General features: G+C 38.3%; 1 protein-coding gene across 2 annotated transcripts in view; it reads right to left on the reverse strand.

Annotated features, from left to right (window-relative positions):
- Positions 1–12,304, reverse strand: part of LOC122793102 (annexin A1-like) — a 280,484-nt gene extending 268,180 nt beyond the window's left edge. Inside the window, exon 1 of one of the 2 annotated variants that reach the window (XM_044060833.1) lies at positions 12,163–12,304. The gene's annotated coding sequence lies outside the window, so the exon portion shown is untranslated. The remainder of the gene's footprint in view (positions 1–12,162) is intronic. The other variant, XM_044060834.1, reaches the window with a different exon arrangement.
- Between the last annotated feature and the right edge of the window lie 3,661 nt (positions 12,305–15,965).

Here is a 15,965-nt window from a genome sequence, read left to right on the forward strand (position 1 = left end):
AAAATATTTATCAACCAATTGGACATAATCAGAACATTGGAGTCATTACATACTGTTTGAGGTGGGTATGTAGTTTACTGTTGGAGATATGGTGTGGGGAGAAAGATGTGAATTAACAACTAGTATATTCCTGTAGTCCACATTACTTTCCTAGTCAGTGCTGTTATCTGTACCTTACAAGAATTACTAAACTACCCTATACCCTTAGATTGGACAGTGATATGGCTGTAGTCATCATTATACATGAACTGGTTTTATCTGCAGTATACACCTCTTACCTGGTATACCTGTGGAGGGAATGTTTGTTAACACTAACTGTTTCTACACATGGTCCCAGATTTTGGGTTGATGTTGTGCACATAGCTATCCAACTGTTTCTGCACTGACTCTGGCCATGTCTTGACCACATGCAGGTGTACTGGGCCATATCTAGACTATTGCCCTCTTCAACCTTTAATGGCTTGACACACACATATACATGCTTTCATACACAGTTATATTATGTAGCACAATGTAGGTGACAGTGATCAGTGATACTTTATTATTCAGAGAAACTGCAACACTTACAATTCCCTACAATACCAGAGTGAACAGTACCAGTACAGGGTATAAAGGTTTTTATTTCTCAGCACAGTGTTCATATCCGACGTACCTGTGGGAGCAATGTTTGTTAGCATTACCTGAATGTTGCCAAACAAAGTTCCAGATTACACATTAGTATTATGCACATACATCTCACTCTGTTACTGTACACACTCTGGTCACAGCCTGACAACATGGGGGTGTAGATAGGACATACTTGGACTATTACTCTCCTAACAGTTTGGGGAGTTGCTACAGTGATAGGTTGTTCTCATAGATGTTTGACAATCACTTATATTCCCTGTTTGCTGGCTAAACATCTGGGATCATTCCACAGATTTCCCAGGGGGACAGGCAGTAGATATGGGCCCATATACTGGACATTCTGGTCTTATCTGTACAGTTGTGGGGTATGATTCTGTATGCAGCCTACTTCCACTCCCAGGATTCAGACCATGGCTGTGTCTGCTACAACTTAAACACTGTCCATCAGAGTTATGTGTGCTATATCGATATTGGTGCATATCTCCTATCTGCTTTCTGTCTTCTAATTCTCCTGTGCTTTTGCATTCTGACCTTGTATTACCACACTCTTATACAGCTTTCCTAGACAGTTATAATTTGTAGGGCAGTGTGGGTGACAGTGATGAGTATTACCTCATTATTCAGAGCAACTGCATCTGTCACAATGCCATACAATACCACTGTAAACAGTACCAGTACAGGATATCATTCTTGTATTTCTGGGCACAGTGATACATGGGGGTGTGAATGGGACATACATGGCTTCTTGCTCTCACAAGGTTTTGGGGAGTTGCTAGTGTGCCAGCTTTGTTCTCATACATGTGTGTCAATCAGTTGTATTTCCTGTTTGCTGCCTATATGTCTGGTATCATCCCACTGATTTCCCAGGGGGGCAGGTTGACAAGTAACAGAAACGGGCCACTTTACTGGACATTCTGGACATATCTGCACAGTTGTGAGGTATGATTCTGTATGCAGACTACTACCACTGGCAGGATTAGAACTGTGGCTGTGTGTGCTAAAAATACAACAATTCACTTCTCAGTTGCATGTGCTATTTGGGTTTTGTTGTCTGTGTTTCCCTGTTTTCTGTCTATGTGTCTCTCAGTTGTACTAAATGGCATCTGGAGATTACACCAGTCATATACAGGCATTCCTACACATTCTATTTATGGTGCACGGTGTGGGTAACAGTGCTTAATACAACAGTACTATTACGTGATTGAAAATCTACATTACCATATGATACCAGAGTATACACATGCAGTCCAGCAGTTAGACCTTTATTGTCAAGCTATTACGCTTTTATTTACATACATACTATATGAGACTCTTCCTGCCATATTCTCTGGTGTATGCAGTACTTGCTTTAAACAATACATGTTTTATACAGGCAATTAATTTACTATTACTTTTAGATTTATTTCCTATGACAGTACATGCAAGAGTATTACTGACCTGCCTTGCATTGCAACCTCTCCAGGAAACTTCCATGGCCTCCTGGTTCACGGCCTGCTCCATTGCAGTTGTGGAGGACATAAGAGGAATATTTAACCATACCTATCCATGATATACATGAGCTGGCAATTATTACACACATAGTAGGGTGATACTTACACACAGCTGGGACATCCCCTGCCTTTCTAGCCTCTTGGATCCACTGCTCCAAGAGGTCCCCCTTACGCTGCTTCAGGTTGGCATAGTGATGCCTGACCTGCTCACTAGTTCAGGGTATGCCAGTGGCACTGGTGAGGTCACGGGCGAGACGGTCCCAGGCTTCCGCCTTATATTTGGAACTCTGGTACTGGCCCTGCAGCAGTCTCTGGTCATGGTCTTTGACAAGGAGTCCTGCCATGACTCTGGACTACTGGATGCACCAGCACTGTGCCTGAAAGCGCACTTCCTCTCCCCGTCTTGACATGGTGCCTGCAAGGGAAAGCTACAACCAGTTATGAAATGTATTCCTGCCTGTTGGGTTTATGTAGTGCTGATTTCCCACACTTTTCTGTGATTGGCCGGTTTTGAAAAAGCTAAGCTATGGGAAAACCTGCTTGCCTAAGGTTGGCATTGTTTAAAGGGATATACCACTGGGCACAATGAGTTAGGTGGCCTACACATTGATTACACCTCCTAAGCTGGCCTGTGCGATGCTTAGCATTGCTTACATTAGACTTTGCAGTATATTTTCTTTTTGGCATTGATTTCTTATTCATTACATCTTACATATCTGCCTGGTAACCATGATTAATGTGTACGTACACTCTATGGGTCCTTGTGTTTTATTGGGGACTTCAACACTCTATTACAATTATACCTCACTTCTGGGCTTACTGCTGTACTCCACTTCACATATTTATGTTATGTAGTGGGTTATGGAACACATGACTGTATACTGATTCCTTTCACAGATTCAGTTTGATTTCACTATAGTGAGGACTTGTTTGGTGATACCTCATTCTTTTGTACTGCTGTGGTGGCTTGGTGGTTACCTACTATGACTATAGTGCATAGGGTCCTGGGTTCAAGACCTGCAAAGCTGTTTATTTTGTTGCTTGGCAGAACAAGGGCCATTGGATCCAGAGTGATTAAAGCACTTTTGAGCAGTTGTAAGCAGGTTTGCATGGGTTTGCGTGAGGGTAAGCACTGCTAATCTCTGGTTACATATGCTTACAGAGAGTTATCTTTAAAATTGCTTAACCTGTGTGCATTGCGTACCCCCATGCAAACAGGCTTAAACTCACTTACTAGTGCTTAAAAATTCTTACTACTGCTTACTGGTGCTTAAACTTGCTTACTAGTGCTTTATTCATTATGACTCTGACACCTCACATGTGCATTTAATACAGTACTTCAGTTCACAAATATATGTTATTTAGTGGGTTATGCAACAAAATTATTTGTCATAATGGACCTTGCCATGGAAGTGCTGCAGTGGGACTCAAACCAGAAATGCCTGCTTGGAAGGAATGCTCTCCCCACTACACTATTGAGATGCTGCTTCATTTGCATATATCTTCATTGTTATTCTCTTCAGCCATTTAAGCTGTATTAACTGTAGCTAAGCGATGAGCATACCCGCGCACCTACACTTAGCTTAAATTGGATTTTAAAATAAAAAAAAAGGGTTTGTTCATTTTATTTGTAATTACTTGCTGTTGTACATAAGGGGGAATGTTGGTGGGCATATGCGGACACCTATGAGCGGTGTCACTCATTTCTTTGTCCTTTCTGCTGTTTTTCATTGCACGTCCATGTATATTCTAAGAGTCCTGCTCTCAGACACGCCCCCTGCACTCTTACATCCTCCATGTAAGATTAAGAGCTCAGGCAGTGTACCTCATTAATATGCATGGTGCGCTGCCGTCCTGCTCCTTAACGGCCGCTTCCATGCAGGACTAAGCTAGTCCTGCATGGGAGATAAGTAAATCCAGGGGAGTATATGTCTGAGTACTTTATTTTTTATTCTGAAGAAGTCTGAAACTAGTAAGATGAAAGCATTTGGATTAAACTGCAAATACGTTAAGTACCTGGTGTGACTGGCTTGTTTTTTCACTTCTCTTTTGTTTGCTGAGTTGCTGTGTGGTTTTACTTACTAGTTTATTGCATGTTTAAAAAATATTTGTTGTGTTTTTTTATTTGTATCCTTCAGAATATCCATGCTAATGCTGAACCTGTAATTCTATCAACTTTCTGCTTTGTGGGACAGTTGTCCCTTTTGGCGTTGTCCACATTCCTTACTCTGACAGGTTGGAAGGTGTGTGCTATGTGCTTATGCTACATGTGTTATTTTTACAACTTTTGCCTTAGTAGGGACAATTGTCTCTTATGGCTTTGACCAGATTTGTTATCCTGATGGGCTTGGGATGTTACGAGCATTCTTGCTTGTTTTAAATTGCTGAAAGGCAATTCTGGAGTGCAGGGGCATGTATATTGTGAAAGCTCTGCTCTCAGACACCCCCCCGTGCTCGTACACAGAACCATGGACGTTTTACAGCATGGCAGTGTTCCTTCATACATATGCATGGCACGCTGCCGTGCTGAAAACGAATGGTCCCTGCCATGCAGGAATAAGTTATTCCTGCACAGCTCATTGCTGAATCCGGGGGGAATGTCTATTCCATTCATTACTGCATTTCTAAAGGAAACTGAAAAATCGAAACTGAAGTTTCTGTTTACTACTCCACTAGTCAATTACAGAATTCTGTTCCAAGTGTTTAAAACTGAGTCACACACATACACACACACACACACACACACACACACACACACACACACACACACACACACACACACAGAAACATCAGTGCTATTTTGATAGTTTAAATATAACACATTTTCTATGAAACTCAGAGAGCACATTTAATTTGAGTATTATAGTTGATTGGTTATTTTTACAGTTGCATATTGATTAACAAGTTGGCATTATCAGAATCACATTTATTGGCCAAGTATGCACGCATACAAGGGATCTGAATCTGGTTTCAGCAACTGTCCAAGTATGAATTACATAAATGACATGCATACAACTATTAAGAATAAGACAAATGACATACATGCAACTATTAAAGACAAAAAAGTAAATATACATATAAATATACATGCAAAGTGCAACAGTGCAAGAAATACTGAAACTCTGAAAGAAACAAGTATTAACAATATGTAAACAATACTGCAGAATCCTCGGAGGCTTGAAAAAAAGAATACCCCAACCTAATAAGCTGAGTTAACTGTTTATGAACTTGATGGACTGTGGAAAAAACTGTTATATCTGCTTGTTTTGGTATATCTTAATCAATCAATTAATTAATTAATTAATCAATTTTAAATTATTAATTAATTATTAATTATATAATGCAGTATATTATTATATATAATTATTATTGTACAAGAAACAAAATAAAAAAAGTTGAAAATCATGTAACTGTGTCTTTAAGTTCAACATCGGTAAAATAGTTTGGATGGACTCTAGCATGTGTTGGAAACTAGACACAAAGGAGGTATCGGAATGAGCCATTAATGATAAACAATTGTAGAAGTTAAGCACAGGATGTGAACTAGAGTCATAAAAGCATAGATCTAATTTCTAGCTGAATGTTAAAAGCCTCTTCAAAATTAAGCCTCTTTTTATATAATTACTTTTGGCTTTGAAAAATATATCTCTTTACTTTACTTCTGTATGCTATTTATGTTGCTGCGATATGCTGAAACCACCCATACCTGAGGCTGTATCAGAAGCATGAATCATGCCTGCACAAACATTGTCACTAACTAAACAAAATCAAAACCTCATTTTGTAAACAAGTGAGAAACCCTGAAGATGTTATTTTTTTCTTATTTAATTCCCTTTTAATGTGCCTCTGCTTTACTGAAGTCTGTAACTGCAAATCATATGCACATTTTAATGATAATAATGGTTGTATTTACCTTTTGCTGAGAGGAGTATTCCCACTAGGCTAGTAGCCCGTATTAGGAGAGGCCCCAGGAAGTATTTATTCTACTAGCAAAAATTTGGCCAGGACATTGAGCAAGTTCCAACTGTCTTTTTGATAAATGTTCAGTGATCATTTAAATCCGCCTGAGCTGCTACCAGCTCAGGCAGATGGGACCTCTGTTTAACACCTTATCCAAGGATGATACACTCAGGATTGCAACACACCCTAATGCTGCACTACAGCGTCAACAATCCAGTCAACTAGAGTAGGAATAGAACCTAACAGCTTTCTGGTCTTTCACCAGCAAAGGTGAGTGTGCTGCTTGTCACACCACTGAGTCAGTAGTGTCGTGGGACAGAACAGGACAAGGAGATACAGGAGCAGGCACTGTTGTGACACTGAAAACTGACTTGGTGTCTACCAACCAAATCCATTTGTGTCTGCAGTCTTAATGTGTATGGAAAGGTTTTGGCTTATACAGTCATTTATAATGTGTAACACCCTTGTACTACCTTAAGTATATTAAAATGAGCTGCATAATAGCATATGTTTATTAGTCACACATTCCCACCGGGAAATGAGTCATTTACCACTGTCCAAGTATACAGGGGATGTATGTGTAGTGTCTGAGAGATCATGATTTCATATTACACTGTTCTGCTGCGGATGAAAAGGGAGTTTTTTTTTTTTAACAATACAGTACGGTATCAGGGATACAACTGTAATGAGTCAGTGAGGTTTTATTTTACAAAACTGTGCCAAAGGTAAGAAAGCAGTTTGTTGTAGGGATTTCTATTGATAAATGGAAGCCTTGGGGATGAGAACAATAATATGGTGTGGGGCTCTGCATTTCTTCAAGGATATAACAAAAGAGAGACTCCTGTATTCATAAAAATATAGCAAAGAGGTATAACATAAGTGGGGAGCATAGGTCTATGGTTATGTAAAGATGGCCTGGAGGATGGACTGCACAAGGATCAGTGTTCTAAATGGACACTGTGCCAGAAATAGTAATTCATTGGGCAGAGAAGAAAGGAGGTGTCCATCTGACTAATATGCTGGAGTTAGGGGGTCCGAGTGTGAGGGAAGGGGTAGCACTATATAATGTCAGTGTGCTTTAGTTATACCAGTGGAGGGAAGGTGAAGTCCTGGCTGTCAGATGTTTGTTCCAGATGGGTGTGTATGCACACTTCACAAACTCTCGGTATTATAAATCATACTAGTGGCCTTTAAAGATCATAGCAGAGGTTAAAAATGGGAGCACTTTCTTATTTTTAAGAAGAGAAAGTCTTTGCATATGACTACAGCACACACACAATTAGTGCTAAGAAAAAAAAAAAAAAAAAAACATATATATATATATATATATATATATATATATATATATATATATATACATACATATATATATATATATATATATATATATATAAAATACTTAATTCAGTTAGTTAACTATAAATTCACCTTTAACCAGGTCTAGTTTTATGAATAAAAAGCTGAATATCAACCCCTGTATCACAAGATGGGTTGCAAACTGGCTCAGAGATAGAACCCACATGGTCAGAATCGCAGGTGCCATGTCCGAATCCAAACCAGTTACAAGTGGCGTCCCACAGGGATCAGTTCTGGGACCTCTCTTGTTCGGTATATACTTCTCTGAGGTTCAGGCTAACACGAGGGGATTATGGCTGACAAAGTTCGCAGATGACTGCAAACTGGGGGCAATAATCGAATCTCCAGCTGACACAAGCATCCTCCAAAAGGGTCTCACAGAGACGGATGCTTGGTTCAGAGTCATCTCTGCATTGCCCTTCTTTCCCAGCACATCTTTGTGTAACTACACTGCCCTCCCTTTCACCAGAGCCCCATCAAAGACATGCAATTTTATGAATAAAGTCACCTTTCAGCTTTCTTCATGGCCTAACATATCTTCCTGTCAGTAATAGGGCCTAATCCATTCCTGCTCCTTTATTATAACCTAATGGTCCTTCTGCCAGGTCAGTGTAGTAGTCAGAGCACTGATGAATATCCCAATAAAACCCTACCTCTTTGTCATAGTCCTGCAACTGGAGCACCTTTATCTAAAAAGGTTTCATCCCCCTCATACTGCACTCTCATCCTGAAGACATTACAGAGCCAAAGAGCAGCTGTCTCTGCATTACAGTCCAATCTCTAACAGATCCATTTATTATTAAAGTGTCTGCCATTCCATTACAGTACCTTTCCTGTCATGTTCCTGTTTAACCTAGAACCCCCTCCAATACAGTTCTTTCCCCAAGACAAAATCATAATATTAAAATTACATGCCTCATTGCATAGCAGGCTCTTTGTTGAATTATTCATTTATACAAGGCGCAGGCCTGCTCAGATATTTAGTTCCTAAACAGATTTCATGTTTAGCCTCAGCACTTGCTATACGTTACACACTATAAATTCCACATAGCACCACATTGCACTTGTAATATTATATCCTCAGTAGAGATGAAAAATGGTCATGAGTGACACCTGTCATACCTGTGTTGACAAACATATGACAATACTCTCCTCTGTACTTCCCCTCCCTATCCTGAACTTACCTTAACTCCCAAATCTAGATTTTATACCATGCTAGCTGAATGTCTGCATGTCAGGACATGTTGTTATCAGATGGCCCCCTCCACTATGCTTACTACCAACATTTTGAATTGAACACAGCTTCTGCTGCAGTTTTTTGCTACCCTCCTCTATTCACATGGTTTTAACCTGCAGGCACTGGCAGGCTGCAAAGTTGTCATGTGCTACCAATAGATACAGCTTTATATCATACACAGCTATGTTCTCCATCTGCAAATCAGTAACTTGTCTGTACAATATGTACACTGGGTGTAAAAATCTTAGCTAGGGTCTATTAGCTAATTGAACTTCTTGCTTAGAAATTAGAATTGCATTAGTTTATCTGGGCAAAAAAATGCAAAACTGAGCTATCTGTAATGTTTCATTTGGAGTAGCTTCAAAACAATATGTTTGTTATTTTTCCTTGATGTTATGTCTGCAGCTTTCCTTTTTAATCCAGTTAATGTTATGCTACTGGCCAAGTAATCTTTTCTTGCTAGCAATAATGTCCAACAAAGTGAGCATTATCAGGGAATTTATACCTGCCCCTGGGTTGCAGTGAACCTTACACCCCTGGAAGGACATTATTTCCCCTGATAATGTCCACCTTGGAGGGGATTTTTGAGGTTAGAGAATGGGCCCTTATATAAACAAATGCACATACACATGCTCAAACATAGACCAGTTGTTTTTTTATTCATGCACTTTTTTTAATGTTACACTCACTAAACAGGAAAGCCACATTTAGGAAGCATAAAAATGGCGGCTGTTTTTTTTCCCCTCTGGGGAACAGCACAAAGCCAATTACAAAACCATATACATTTAAGAAGGAGGAATTTGATGGAGTGAAGAGCAGTAGCAGCATTACAAACTAAAGATGTCATTCTCTTGTAATAGATTGCATGGCTCCCTGAAGTATATTTTGGGGAGCAAATGCATTTTGCAAGCATTCCCAGACTCATTCATTCATTCTGTTGAGAAGTAAAAATGAACTCCAACCTACAAGTATTACTTTAAGCAACAGTCTGCATTACTGAAATCCAATAAATGTGTCCAGCAGTCAGCACAGTTTTCTTGCTTAATCATTACTAAATTGTGACTGTAAAATCTTATGTTTTAGCATTTTATTGCAAAAGTTAAACTAAAATGCTGGTAATTCTGATATTCCTACTGCCATGTGTAGACACACGTTAAATATAACAGTCAACATAAAATGCATAGGTTCACAGATGATTACTAGGCTAATGACCCCAGAGGATGTTTTTAAGCATAGCCATGATTCCCAAGGTGAAAATCAAACCCTATGCTGTGTATCTGTGAGGTAAACAGCTTAACCATTATGCCAACCCCAAACCCATGTACATGTAATAAAGCATAAAAACAATGGGTTAACTAAACTGTGGAGCCATACGGTTTTGTAAAATATAATTTATTTTACACCACCTGCCGCTAAAACATTAAATTCAATTCTAGAACTATAACAAATAGTGAACAGATTTGTAGCTCGGTATATCTACATGCCACTGAGGTTAAACTCCTGAAGGTCAAATGTCTAAGTTACAAGACACCAGGGTACAAAATGTTGATGACGTTTTCAAAAGAAATCACTGCTACTGCAGTTTTTATGCATGCATTGGCAGTGATTTATATGCTTTGGATGAGTTCTCCTTTCTTAATATTTGTTCATTAGTAGAGTTGGTATTTTTAAGTTAAGGGGTGTGGGAGGCTAGTTCATAACATGAGGGATGCAGTCTGGGTTTGCCCCCTTATAGCAAGATGCCTATATTTTGAGTTTGTGTCCTTTTGGTATTACAGATATTTGTGTTTGATGATGGAGTTCTTTGGTAGTAGGGTGTAGCAAGACACATTGGTGTACTCAAATTATTGCATTTTGTATGAGCATCTCTTGACTACTCAAAGAGCAGGAAATCTTTAGAACAGTATAGATTAATGCTTACAGAACAGAGCTATGCAAAACATGCTTATGCAATAGGAATGCACATTTAAAAATAGTAATTTTATGGTTATAAGGGGCAATGGCTGAAAACAGTGTCTACCTTTTCTGCGTGCACAGGGACAGCATTTAAAAAAATGATTACATGTTTTAAATGAAAGGCTTGGTGGTGGGAGTAACAATATTAAGTCAGAGTGCTAAATATATATATTTCTGGCTGCACTCCTGCTTCAGTGTCTTCTGACTCGGCATTTCATAGCAGAACTGTAAAGCATTATCATCATCTCATGGCTAGTCAGTTAGTATTACTTGCAATAAGAAATATATAATTAAGCTGCATATATAGTACAGGTATCATTTCCATCTAATAAACTCTCAAAATCAACTATTAAATCCTGGGTCTACCTCCAAGATGGAAGACTTTCTGAGCATGAAATGACTGAAAATTCAAGTAGAATTAAATTGTTTACAAATTAATAACTCAGTTGTAGAAATATACATGACAGTGACATTTATGTATGTATGTATGTATGCATTTATTTATTTGCTTTGTAATTCAGGTAAATTAACTAGTCACAGTATATAACATGTATATATATATATATATATATATATATATATATATATATATATATAAACAGAAACAGAATTACTACCTACAATCCCTTTAGATGGATGTAATTCAAAAGAACAAGTACATTTTAACTCATCCGTCACTCTAACCAACAAATATAAACTAGGCAATTACTTTTATATTTCTTATGCAAGAAAGCAGTTAGTAATATAATTGCTAAAATAAGAGCTGACTATGTTTTCACTGCACCAGCAATCATGTTTGTATGGCAAAAGGCAATCAAAATCAGTGGCAATTTATATCAAAATTAGTATGAAATGGTTAAAATGGTGAAGATGCAGTAGCAATCCAAATAGTGTAAGTACCGCTTATGTATGATGACATATGGAAATTGCAAATGATTAGAATGATCACAAAATGATGGATATGTTCACAAAAGTAACATCCAAAATAGTTGCCAAAAAAAGAATAAGAAAACATTTAAGAGAATTTACTAAGGAAAGAGGGACTTTCTTTCCTTCCTTTTTCCCCGTTTTTCATTTTGTACTGCTTGTAACTCTTCTGATTAGGGTGCATTTATTGCTTGGGCTCCCTTATAGTTGTTTAACACATTTGTTTGGCCCGAGATGCCATATTTGTGTTAAAGAAGAAACCTTCCCAAAACCACAACCCTTTCTGTCATCAAAGCTTAACCATTATTTTATAACTTTTTTGTAATTTATCACTTGAATTTTGAATATTTAGGAAAGACAGACAGAGAAAAGTCATGCCAAATAAGAGACTTTTGCCTTTTGAGATTGTGGAATATGTGCAATTTAACAAAACAGTTCTCCTTAATAAATAAAACTTGCATCAGAAATGTTAAAAACTGCAGTCGTTAAACTTGCAAGAAGGCACTGTTGAAAAAAATTTGCATTTTTGTGAACAGCATTTGTATTTTCTTAACAAAATTACCACACACAGACCTACAGAATGCCAACATTGCACATGCATTTACTTACCACTGTATCTATTGAAGTAGAATATTAATGGCTGTGGTTATATGTTCTGTGTATCCGTCCAAAACAGATTTCTCCTGGTTTTCTCCTGCACTTCTACTTATTACAGTTGTGGGTGGTGTATACCACACCTAGTTGCAGACTGGGTGGAATATGTGAAAAATGTTACTCCTCTAAGCCATGACGAACTCCTCCCAAAGAAAACAATGCATCCTCTCTTTTCACTTCTGCTGCATATAGAGCAGATTGCTAGGTTAAGACAAATTATTTCAGCAGAAGCCACATATGGCAGTATTATACTGACATATGAGAATGGAAAACAGCATCCTGATTTCCAGAAAGGCGTGATTGACCTCACACTAGAGGAGTGCAGGAGGTAGTAGGAAAGTCAGAGCTTGAGGCACTTTGTTTGAAAATGGACATAACAATTCTCATCAGAAAAACAGTTTGCCACCTGGGCTAAAAAATGATGTACAGAAACTTATTCACTAATAAGTAACAATGTAATATGGTAAAGCTTTGCAAGGATTGTGGCATGTGGAGTATTTCAGAACATCCAAATATATTTATAAAAAATAAGCTGTTTTATTTGACGTATAATTTAAAGTCAGTGAAAGACAGAGTGTGTGACAGAGAGAGAAGACTAAAGTAGCATAGTACATAGGAGGAAAGTTTCCACAAAATGAGGGCATTGGACTCAGTACCAGAAGTACCATGTTTGTGTGTAGCACATGAGGCTACAAATGGTGCCCATTAAGAATCCTCTTCAAGTATATACACATACACAAATGCATACAGATATACACACACAGATAAATGCATACACACACACACACACACACATACACACACACACACACACACACACACACACACACACACACACACACACACACGCACACGCGTGTGCAGACAGACATTCATACAGTCCTGCAAGATTACCTGACAACATTGACTATCTATTCCTTTTGTTGCACAGCTGACCCAGCCTACATAGCACAGCACTCCAATTCAGCAGATGAAGACTCCTCCTTTCTCAGTTGGAACTACCTTACAACAGCAATGCCTACTGCCAGGGCAGTAGGATATGAGAGTCAAGTTAAAGCTGTTCATCATCCGCAGCAGGCAAGGATGTTATTTATTTATTTGTTTGTTTGATTGTTTGTTTGTTTACCTGTTTATTTATTTATTTATTTGTTTATTTATTCATTCATTCATTTCTGTGCTCTTGATCCTGGGAAGTGAATGTGCACTGCAAGTAAAGATTAGCCTCACTGTTTACACTTAACATTTAGTGCTATCTTATAGCATTTTGCCTTCATCAAGGCCTAAGCTACACTTTCTGCACCCAGATTTAGCATTATTGCCTTCCCCATAGGAGACTCCTTCAGTAAATAACTCCACTCCCCTTCCTAGAGAAAGAAGATATGGCCATTGGCCCCTTAATCCTACTTCTCCTCACTAGACCTCAGGTTGTGACATCACAATTTGGACCACAATCTTTACAAATAACAAGACTGCTTGGTAGCAGGTAGGTGATTCATACTTGGCAGGTGGGATGGTGGATTTAGTCAAGAAGAATGGAAAAAATGAGTGTCATTTCCTTACTCTTTAAAAAAAATGCATCAAATGAGAAAAATCTCCATGCATTTTTGTGTTGAAAAAAACATTGATGTAATGGTTATTTTTGAGAGCTGGGTATCAATTTATAAGAGACATCACATGCACACTCTCACTATTGTTGCTGTTGTTTTTTTTTTTTTTTAACAAGGAGGCACTGTGGGAATTTGGCAATGTTGGTTAAAAGCATATGCCAGACAAATGACTCCATATGCAAATAGTAAAAAATAAAACAGAAAGAGCAGACATAATATGTTTGGGAGAAGGTTTATATTACTGATGGGACAAGGGGGAGAGCCACCATCTCACAGAGGTAGTGGAAATGATCATCTGAAGCATATACACAATTGTGCTACAAGCTATGAATTTTGTCCTGACTGAGGTTAATGACACGCTGACATTCCCCTCCAGCACAGGGTGCATTTGCTTTCTAAGGCCATGCAGAACTCTAAATTTTAGGGCTAAATGTAATGGCATCCATGAAACTAAGAATGTACAATAGGTGACAGTGGACCATAAGCAGAATAATTGTGGATTACGAAAAGACAGGTGGTCAGTATTGCCTTACAAGATTTTGAAGTTTAACTGTAGAAGCACTGGAAAAGCAGGAACTCGTTAAAGATTATATTTTGATACTCATGAGGAGGAAGAATGCCAATGCAATATAGACTGCAGTTGTTCAAACAGAGTATAGCCGAGTTCACAGAAGGATATGGGAACACTGAGTATGAAAACTGCAGAAACAGTACTTGTTGGGTCACAGAAGTACAAGGCCAGTAAGTTGTTATTTGGTGGCATAATCAAGGTACACTGGATATACAGGTGAAAGTAATTTATAAACTCAGCTGCTGAAATCATCTATGAGGACTTGAGCAACACTTTTCTGTAGGCAGCTTAGAACAGCCACTATTAACCACTGGGGATTATTAAACTCCATGTGAAGTACATTGCATTCTGACTGAGATGCAAAACTTACACTCCAGTTGCATGTTTAGTAACTATAATAAATTATAGATCATTGTGGCTGCTGAACATAAATGGTGCAACACCTCTCATGTTTCCTAAATGCTACATGCTATAAATCATTAATTTAAAATGTAAACAACTTCACACTACATGCAGGAGCTATTTACAAGTAGAAGGAGAATGAGGGAAAAAAAGAAACAGAAAGGAGATGGTAGGTGTTCAAAGCCTTCAGATAGTATGTAGTTTATCTATATATTCTATGTATACCGTCAGCTGTCTTGGTAAGACCCTTAACTGAAATGGGTTAATTATTATTATGTGGTGATCAGGCAGACATTACTGAATAAGATAGTTTACTTTATACTGACACTATACTCCAAAACACCACAGCTGAAGATCAGGAAAGTCACTGTTGTCACACCTATAAAAGGGAAAGTGATGAAGAGTATTTTAAAAGACTGACTGGTATATTCCCAATGCACCACAATCTGCAGGAAACAGAGAAAAAACAACTTCACAGTGGACAGACCATGACAAACCTGCTCCTCTCCACTCAACGTATCATAACAGGAAATGAAATGGGCTTGTCAGTGCTCTCAACACTGACTGTATGCTTGCAGTGAAGAAGAACTGCAGCAGTAGTGATTAAAGATGTGTGGCCAATAATATGAGACAGTATGAATTAGCTACTAGATGTGAATCAAAGTATGAAGCTAGCGAATACAAATTAAGATAATTGGCATGATTCTATAAAATCCATGAGGTGTGCTAAGACCATGCGCACATTACAGGATGACCTGCACATGGTAGTACACTGTTTTGTATTCAGTAAGTGGCTTTATGTGGCACATAGAGCCATGCAAACATGGTAAACATCATGGAATGCTAATTACAGCATAAGCAGCTGAAGTGCATGCTGATGAACCAATCCAAGATGGAGGAGTTATTCAACAAGCTGTAAGCAATCATGTAGCCTCAGTGTAGCTTTTCCCTGTGAATTCCAAAACCTACTGGAATACAGCCATGGAAGGTACACTACACAGAAACACTGTTAGGGGCTGCTGTTGATGTTATAGATATGTATGTATAACAACTGCAAGTATATGCTGTTGCTGCTGCAAGTAGACCCCGACCAAAAAGGAGAAGGGTGTTTAGATCCCATTTAACTTTCTATGGTCTGCATGAGATGGAAATTGTAGAGTGCTACAGGGTGGATAGAG

This window comes from Protopterus annectens, chromosome 2.part0 (assembly GCF_019279795.1).
Source record: "Protopterus annectens isolate FY-2018-M chromosome 2.part0, PAN1.0, whole genome shotgun sequence".
Taxonomy (NCBI): Eukaryota; Metazoa; Chordata; order Ceratodontiformes; family Protopteridae; genus Protopterus; species Protopterus annectens.